Source organism: Hibiscus syriacus, unplaced genomic scaffold (assembly GCF_006381635.1).
Source record: "Hibiscus syriacus cultivar Baekdansim isolate YM2019G1 unplaced genomic scaffold, ASM638163v2 tig00110885_pilon, whole genome shotgun sequence".
Classification (NCBI taxonomy): Eukaryota; Viridiplantae; Streptophyta; class Magnoliopsida; order Malvales; family Malvaceae; genus Hibiscus; species Hibiscus syriacus.
The window spans coordinates 59,840-70,294 of NW_024062897.1; the positions used below are offsets into that span (position 1 = coordinate 59,840).

Here is a 10,455-nt window from a genome sequence, read left to right on the forward strand (position 1 = left end):
TATGCTCCACTGTGATTGTCAAGTCAAAGACTTTGTGATGAGATGAACCCTTTCAGCTAGCCAGATAAAGGCAAATTACAATAAAGCTGATTTCAGATAGCCAGACACTGGCAAATTAAATCAATTTTATGAATAAGAAGTTTCGGTAAAAATGGACTAAGGGAGTCAAGTAATACCTTTTATAGTCAATTTCACACGAGCACTCAGAAATTTCATTTTTAGATCGATATTTCTACACTGCCTTGGTTAGAGGAGTCTACGAAGCTGGAACAAATGGAAGATTTCAGAGAACTGAAGTAGAAGTGTTCTAGAAAGTCTAGTAATTGATTATGCTAGTTGCGTCATTTTGTTCGTATCCGGTTAAAATACCAAGCCGAGAAAGAGGTGCATGTTAAAGTATTCATGATGATCGAGAGGGAAATGAAATTTTCGTGGCCGAAACCTTATAAAATAAGAAGCCAACCTGAAGCCAACTCCTCAATTTTTAACACTTGTCAAAGAGTTATAACCCTGAAAACATTAAAGAGCTATTGATTCTTTTGATATTCTGTGAACTCATTATTATAATTTGATTCATTTGTGAGCCTGAATTAAGGGGAAATTTTTTATAAAATTCTTTCATTCTTTGATCCCTATAATAAGAGAAAAGGGAAAAACATTTTCAAATATGACAGGTTCAAGTGTAAAAGGTCCTTGAAGCTTGTGAGACTCATTATGCCTCTGTTGGGGAAAAGGAATAAGCGATTCTAGAACATGAAGCATTCCATAATCTTGAAGTAAATGGTCCAAGAGAACAGAATGAATGAAAAATGAAACTTATAACATTTCCTTGTGACGTTGTCAATTACCCATCAAGAAGAATGTGATCTCATGATTCAGAAGGGGTACATATTACAGATTATATAAAATGCAAGACATTTTGTTAGAAGAATTTATCACTTCTTAAGTGTTTGTGACAATGCGAAGAGACGCCCTTGAACTACTTGACAAAATTACTGTGTAGTGACACGAGAATGAGAACATTCAAGTTATGATATGTTGGGCATAAAGAGATCCAAGAGTACCCACTTTGGGGCATGACCAGAAACCTAGATCATGTTAGGATAACAAGATTCAGATCAAGAAGATATTGAGAATGAGCCTCACAACTTGAAGTGTTAGGGACAGACCGTGAATTTGAGCAGAGCTTACCTTGTAAAGTAAACCAACCAAGCATCAATCAATGGCAGAGTCCAGAGAGAACAACTCAGAAAGAATAATTGAGCCAATGACAGAAATAGGGCAACACAGTGGTATTTCTTGTAACACCCCCAACCCGTATCCGATCCGGATACGAGTCCGAAGTGTCACATTGACTTTTCAAACATTTATTCGTATAAAATAGTGAGTAATTTAAAAACTTTGATAACATTTAACTTATTCAAAACGTTTACAAAGTATATCAGAGTTCACACAATTTATATCTTTAGACTACATGCCAACTACACTCTATATACAGTACATATATTTTCTGATCTGACATTTGGTAAGGAGAACTGACCTGTCTTGCTCCGCATTACTCTTTACTCTTCTCGAAACCTACGTGTGAAACAATCACACGCTAAGTCGAAGACTTAGTGAGGCATAAAAACTTATAATGCACTTTATAACATATATCAATACATGCATGTTCTGTTCTATCATGTTATACCAAATTACATGTTTTCTTCGTATCATATAAAATCATATCAGATTAATTACAGTAAATACATACATACACATAACTCATCATTAACAGTTTATCATGTAATCACATACTTCTATGCTTAACCTTTTCAATCAACCACTATACACACACAACATCATATCATTTCTATAACATTTATCATACCACTAACATATATTTGTTTATATCTCTTGATTAGCCCTTACCCCATACATATGGGAATTGGGTTTTGTTGTTGTTGTTGTTGTTGTATCTCTTGATTAGCCCATGTACATATGTGAGAACTATAGATATGTGAGTTTATGGAGGTTGTACACTAATGTTGTCACCACAGCTCATATAAATGCACCAAAGTGCCACATAGAATTGCACCGTAGTGCCACGTAGAATTGCACCGTAGTGCCGCGTAGAATTGCACCGTAGTGCCATATAATAATGTCCATAAGGATCACATATCATTCCTTAATAATCATATACATATACTAGGGATCAAGTATATATCTCACCAGGCTTCACATATGTTCCAAAGAATACATATATGTCCCGAAAGACCGCATATCATTCCTTAAGAATCATATACATATGCCAAGGATCAAGTATGTGTCTCACCAGACTTCACACATATTCCAAAGAATACATATATGTCCCGAAGGACCACATAGACCCTCGACTCTTGGCATGCCAACTATACCCCTAGCTCTCAAGACACATAACATGGGCATTTTCTTTTATACTTATCATTTCACATAAGACATAGTTCAATTACTCATAGAACATTTTCATATGAGTCACATTTACATGTCACATAGCTTATATAGTTTCTCACGTAGTTACATAGATCCATATCATATAACATATATCCCAAAGTGCACATAATCACATATATCATATCATATAGCTTAGATCATTTCTCAGATATTCATATAAACATACATATCATATCTTGTTCACATATGATCATATATGCTTCATATAACATAGAAACACCTAGAACACTTTCTCATAGCTTATATCAATTTTCAGAGTCCTTTCATATTACCTGATGACATATATCATATAGATATATAATAACTGATATCATATTATCTACCTTATGCTCCATTTCTTTGTATTCCCTTAGATTATAAATTATGTCGTATTTCTAAACATATATCATTTAATAGTATTTTTATTTAGGTACTAATTTAATCTCTTTACTTAATTCAATTTCATATATTCATTATAATCTTTTCATATAGCTCCATTATACTAATTCTCATAATAAAGCATACCACTATGTACTTGTCCAACTCATGTTTCCATTATGCATATACTGTTACCCATGTTTACCTAGTTCATCTCACTTCTTATAAACTCACTTTCATCATATTTTCCTATTATTACATATTTTATCTCATAACCATGTATCCACATAGTCTTATATTTCATTATCATATTACATATATTTGTTCTCCTATGACTCTTAATAAACATCTATTTCTATTTCCCTACATCTCTCGACTTATCTTTTATATTCCTATAATTTCATAACTTATTTTATATCATTTTCCCTTTTCACTCACATAAACCATCTATTTATTTAGTTCAATTTCTCATGACTTCCACAATACTCTTTAATAAAACTTTGTAGCTCTTCACTTTAATACATAAACCATAGTTTCCTTTAATTTATCAATCTTCTCTATATAACTTGTGTATCCTTATTTATGCCCTCGAATTCATACTATTCTCTTAGAGTCTCCTAACATTTCTTGTATAATCACTTATACCATATCATATGACTTATACTTGATTATCTTATTCTCTCATGTTCATTTCATTTCTTATGACTCTATCATATAACTTATTCCATATTCTTCCATTATTACATGATAAAGTCTTACATAAATCATATAGCATATACAAAGCATATCATTATCTTTAGTCATGCATATATACAATCAATGTAATACATATAATCACATATAGTTATAACAAACACATAATCATGTCTATGACTTCATGCATATTACTCTAAGAAATAGACTCATCGCAAGTCTTATTTCCATTAAACACTACATATCACTAGTATGCACTCACCTTGGCCTCACTAGTCAATTCCAATCTCTTATCTTTCCCTTGATCGATCTTACTTGCCAAATGTTCCGGAATTGCTTTACGCGCAGAATCTACATAAATGTACATTTTGAGGCAATCATTAGATACCTACACCTTGTAATTGGATACTAGCAACTTAAACAAACTTATTAAACTCATATTCATAATTTTTCTTTAGGGGGAATCGGTTCCCTCCTGTGGGGGTATCGGTTCCCCCTTGACATTCTGGAATTCTGTCGTTTGAGAGGGTATCGGTACCCCTTTGAATGGGTACCGATTCCCCCTAACCCAGAAATCATTTTTCAGCACGAAAATTACTTCATTTCCTCTCAAACACTTCATATATCATCCCTTTTTCATTCTTAACTCTAGTATACATACTTAAACCAATCTATATTCATTTATTTCATCTTAAACCTCAAAATCCTATCTTCCATATGTAATTCAATAATTACATCAATTTTGCAATATGTTTCAAATCCAATTCTATTACTCCAAATCTCTTAATTTAACCATTGACAAGTCAAATTTAACTTCCAATTTAAGAAATGAACTTTATTCCAAGATTTCATTTATAAACTCTAAATCTTTAATCTCTCCTAACTCCACCATCCTTTGCTTTTAAGATGATTTAAGCTTTCCTTAAGCTTAGTTATCATCTAATAATCAAATCCCAACCTTAAAATCAACAATTCAATTATAAACAAAGAAACTTACCTTTGGCTCTTGGTTTCCACGTGAAGAAGAAGAAGAAAGGAGAAGAGAACTCTGGAGAATTCTCTCCCTTTCCACGTGCATTTATTCTTACCAATCCCATTTTTAATTCATTTCTTGGTCAATTAACCCTTTTTCCCTTTATTTCCTTTAATAATTACTAAATAACCTTCATCATATATATCCAATAATCATTGAACAATTTCATTCTTATACTTTAGTCACCAAATTCTAAAACTTTATAATTTGGTCACTAACCCGGGATTACGGATGTTACATTTCTGATCATAGCAAGAAGTTGAGAGAGAAAGCGATTTCTCCAAAATGAAGATAGAAAACGAAGACAACAAGAAGATAGAAGAAAATCAGAAGGCTCTTCAGAAATACAATTTGGAAATAATGAGATGTTGCACGGGTATCTAAAGCAAACCCCGGAGAGGAAAGATCAAGTAGAAGAAGACTGAGTTTGTCACTTTGAAGTCAAATGAAGATGAAATTGACATTTATGCATTCATTAGAACATCATTTACATAAAAGAAAATGCATTACACTAATACATTTAATTGCATTCGTGTTTCATGCATAAACACATGGTTTTGACAGATCTTCCAGTGAAAAGAGAAGATGCATGATGTTAAAATCCCGACAATTGAAAGGTAGAAGTTAAACATCAAATACAGGGAATTATGTTTAGAGAGGCATAACCTGAGGAACGTAGGGGTCAATCCACAGAGGAAGCATTGCTTTGAAGCGGGGCACGTGGACCGACCATTAAGTCATTTTATGAAGTGAAATGAAAAAGATTTCTAATTAAAATATGGAATTTGAGATTTTGAAAAATAAGAAAGGTTTTTTATCCTGTAAACAATTTAAGTCCTTCGGGCCATCAGTAAGTCTTTCGAGCATGATGATGAAATCCTTCAGGTCATCTGTAAGCTGTTAGAGCAAGATGATAAGTCATTCGGGCCATCCATAAGACCTTCGGGTAGGATGTTTTTACATGAATTTGAAAAATAAGAAGGTGATGTTTTAAGGAAATGAAACCTTTGAAAACTAAAAAGGCGATTTCCAAAATTTATCACTTAGTAAGTCCTTCAGACCATCAATAAGCCTTTCGAGCATGATGCTTAAATCCTTCGGGCCATCAGTAAGTCTTTCGTGAATGATGATGAAGTCTTTTGGGCCATCAGTAAGTCTTTCGAGCATGATGATTAAATCATTCGGGAAATTTATAAGCCTTCACGGAAGAGTAGTGAAACAAACCTATCATTAAGTCTTTCAAGCATGATTATGAAGTCCTTCGAGCCATCAGTAAGTCTTTCGAGCATGATGATTAAATCCTTCGGGTAATTTGTAAGCCTTTACCAAAGAGTAGTGAAGCAAATCCATCAGTAAGTCTTTCGAGCAAGATGATAAGTCTTTCGGGCCATTTTAAGCCTTCTCGGAAGAGTGTTAGAGCAAACATCAGATCATTAGATGTGGGAGGAAATCGAAGGTTCTCGAGTACAAAGATGCAAATCAATTGATTAAAAGGAAATAAGCACGAAGAGTCATTAACCAATTCAAGGTCCCAGGAAGAGAGAGGTTCATATGGCAGCCGAGTCCAAGAAGATTCTCATATCTAGTTGTTTAACCTTCGAATTTGAGCCTTCATGGGAGAATAGTGTAGTAGAATCACACCAGAAGATTGTTCGAGTTTTACTCCCTGAAGCAAGAGGGAGGACTGTAGGCAGAAGATTCTTCGAGTTTTACTCCCTGAAGCAAGAGGGAGGATTGTAGGCAGAAGATTGTTCGAGTTCTACTCCCTGAAGCAAGAGGGAGTGAACCCGTTGGCAGAAGATTGTTCGAGTTTTACTCTCTGAAGCAAGAGGAAGCGAACCCGTTGGCAGAAGATTGTTCGAGTTCTACTCCCTGAAGCAAGAGGGAGCGAACCCGTAGGCAGAAGATTATTCGAGTTCTACTCCTTGAAGCAATAGGGAGCGAACCCTATTTTTAGAAGATTGTTCGAGTTCCTTAATCCCTGAACAAGATGGAGAGAACCCGTCATTTGAAGATTTTTCAAGTTTCATTTATCCCGAAGTAACAGTGGAGTGCTTTAATCTTTTGAAGTTCTCAAGACCGGACAAACTCAATTATATTTTGATCTTTGCTCTATTCTTGTTACACGATAATGAGCAAAGAGGGGCAGCTGTAGATACTCAATTTGTTCGGGGTTATGTCAGAGTAGACCCGAAGCAGAGTAATTGAAGGACCAACTCAATCCCACGTGAATACTCTCTGGAAAACTAAAAGTAGTTATTGGGAGTTATCAAAAAAGGGGTTTTAGTTTTCTTAATCTATCATAAAGAAACTGTAAAGGGTCAGGGGTCAGTTTTAATTGGGAATTAACTACTAAAAAGAGAAGACAAGGAACGAAGAGAGCAGAGGCGAAAAACACCTTCCCCATTAAATCTTTTTACAGAAAATAGCAAAGTGTAAGAAAAACATTGTTATATTGTACTATCCTCTTATTCGAAGATCAAAGGAAACAATTCTTTTCAGAGAATCAAAACAGTGCAAAGAGAAATACAACTCATACAAGGTTTTTTCTTCATTATTATTTATATTAGTTTTTTTTCTCCTCATTTGTTTTATTAATTTTCACTCTAAGTGCAAATCCAATATATGAAAGTAGAAATAGGTACCATCGGGTATAGCCTTGTCGTTTGAAGTAAATTAATTGTAGGCTTTAAAATTCTTTTGCCGAGATATCAACGTTGTTAGAGTTGGGTAAGGTTGCGGTGAGTTACTTGAATCTTTGCACATCATTTATTTAGGTTAGCTCTCATCTATTGGGTTTTAAATATATATAAAAAACAGAAATAAAAGAGTTAGTTCGTTACCTTGCTAGGTCTGGTTCTCGTCGGAGTAATGAAATCTTGGTTGTGCGTGAGATGAGTGGGAGTTGAATATAGCGTTGAGTCGGGGCTGACTTACGATTGAGGAGCAGTAGCGTTAGGGATCTCGGCCAGCAATGTCGTGGCCTTTGGAAGTCGATGTTTGCGTGAGAGGTATGAGAGAGAGAGTGTGAGTTGTGATCGGAAGAGACCACCAAGGTGGTGACCGAATGGCGGTGGTTGTTGAAATAAAGGGTAGCATTGTGCGTGGAAGAGAGGGAAGAATGGAAAGCTTGAGCGACTGTACACTTTTGTTTTAACATATTACATAGGTTTTTTTAGTTAAGTTATATAGTAAAGTTTTTGGTTAAATTAGGATTTAGTCACTGTAATAGTTTGGGTTAATTAACTTTTGGCCACTCAGACTTTAGGGTAAATTCAGTATATGGTCCTTATAGGTGTAGTGTTTTTTGCATTTTAATCACCTTTAGGACTGCTTTTGAGTTTAATCTTTTATGTTTGTTTTGATTTAGTTATTTTCCCAGTTTTAATTTTAGTTGTAATTTTGTTGGGTTATTTAGGTGTAGATTCTTTGTTTATGTGTATTGTTTTATTTAAGTCCCTGGTTTAATTTTCGATTGGCATGTTTAATTTTTTGTGTATTTAAATTTAGCCATTATCTTAACATGTATATATTTTTTTTGTTGAAATTTATAGTGTAGAATGTCATGTTTTTATTCTTATATTTAGGTCACATATGTATATAATATGTTAATATGCATAATTTATGATTTTTAATTAAAATATACGTATATAATTTTTTGTATGCCACGTTGTATGATATTTTTAATTTTGTTTAATTAATTTTGGCATGACATCCACTTTTTGCATAATTTGCATGATAGCCTCATTTGCATAACTCGACATATTACATAATTGGGTTAAGGGTAATATGCTTTTAATTTAAAATTGTTTTAAGTGGGTTGTCATAACGGATTTGAGGTCCGCTTTTGATGATTTTAAAATAAAAGTGTATCCCATTAGTGACGCCTAAAAATTGATCCATCACTTTAAAATTTAGGAATGGAAGAAAAAGAAATGTTCGAGTATTTAAATTTATCGAGAAAAGGTTGTTATAGCTTTTAAGATCTGGTCTCGATATTTGTAAATAATCAAACATTCTTTATCTTTCTAAAACGACTTGGTAATTTTAATTTAATTTATTTGAATGCTTTTGAATGTTTTTTAAGTTTACATCTTTGTTTTATGGGATCAAGAGCCAAATTAAGTTCGAATTTGTAAAGTTCATTGCAAAGACGTTAATTAATCGACTATGTACCGATTTAGGGCGTTGTGGGGGTGCTAATCCTTCACCACACGTAACCGACTCCCGAATTCATTTTTTTGGCAACGCAGACCTCAATTTGTTGTTTTAATTAAAATTAATTTTTATTTAAAATGACAAAGCATTTCTGGGTGCCCAATCACACTCTAATCAAAGATTGGTGGCGACTCTTCGAACCGTATTTTTCGATCGTAAAGGAAATTCAAAATTTTTCGAAACGAGAGGTCTTTTAAATCGCATTTATTTTTAAATTAAAAAGAGATAATTTAGAATTAATGTGGTTTTCAAAATCTCAATTTTCTCACCTTTAGGAAAAAAATCGTTTCGACACACGTGAATCTAAATTCTAAACGGTAACATGTTGTTAATGTTTGTTTTACAGTATCAATGCCATGCACCCAAGGACAAGAAAGATCTTGCAGCTCTTGCGATTGAGACAGGTAGCTTACTGATTCTTATCCCAAATTACGAGAATTATCATTTTGGTTATGACTTACCAGAACGGATTTCCCACTTCTTCTTGTGTTTCAATGTGCTGGTCTTGAGAGTTTTTGTCCAAGTAAAATTTTTGTGTGCACTGTTTATTTGTAGTTGTTGAACTCCGGCTGCTCCATTTCAGTAGTGTGACTCGAAATCGAAAGTTAATGATCTTAGCTTTCCAGCGATTACAATACCATGGAATGTGCCTATTTTTGTATAATGATGCTTTGCCATGGTAACACTGGGTATTTCTTTCCACGCTGTTGGTGGATGGTGGTTGTTAATTGTATTGGAAACTTTTTGACAGTCCTTACGAACAAACAAATTCTAAATCTAATTTGATGTGTTTGCATCTTGTTGAATGCAGATTTTCAATGGTGTTTTCCTTAAAGTAAACAAGGGAACAAACAATGAACATGCTTTCACCTTGTTCAACCTTATGTGACTCACTGGTATTTTTTTCCTGCCTCCTTGCTTTCTCTTTAGATAGTTTTATATACTTGTCATTGCTTATTTGTTGGTAACATATGAATCTAAATACCCTAATCTCAAGGGTGTGCAGGAACTGATTTACAAAAGCAGTTATGTGAAGTTGAACAAGCAGAGTTGCTTTGACCGACAACACAATAGTTGAACAGGTCTGTCTCATTTCTGCATTTACAGAGTCCCATGTCAGTGAACTACATTACTAAGCATGCTTGTTTCTTTTATCGCGGTTAGGCATTGGGCAGATTAGTCATCATCTGTGTGGAAGATCTTATCCATGAGATCATGACTGCGGGACCTCATTTTAAGGAGGCCAACAACTTCCTCTGGCCCTTTCAGCTCTAGGAAGTAGGCATCATTGGGCGCTATGAAGAAGAAGGGGAACCGTTATGTTGAAGGAGGAGATGCCGGAAACTGTGAGAATTACATAAATGAGCTAATTAGGAGGATGAATTAATATAAATAAATCTGGCCTTATTTAATGGTCGAGGTATTCTTTTAGAGGTCCTTGATTAGTTTCGGAAGCTACTTATTCTGGTTGCAAATGTAATGGAGAGTCAATGTCACGTTATGGAAGCTATTATTTAAGTCTTAGATTTTTTATAGTCTGGTTCCTTGAATTTGGTGCGAGTCAAATTATCTCTCGTCATTTCGGAATCATTTTCTTAATCTTAAAATTATCTATAATCGAACTTGACGTGATTTAAAATATATTTTAAGATTATTTAGTATCCGTCTCATAAAAAAATTTG

At 34.0% G+C, this 10,455-nt stretch overlaps 1 pseudogene; it reads left to right on the plus strand.

Moving 5' to 3' along the window:
- Positions 1 to 10,160, plus strand: part of LOC120144223 — a 30,539-nt pseudogene extending 20,379 nt beyond the window's left edge.
- Positions 10,161 to 10,455: the final 295 nt, after the last annotated feature.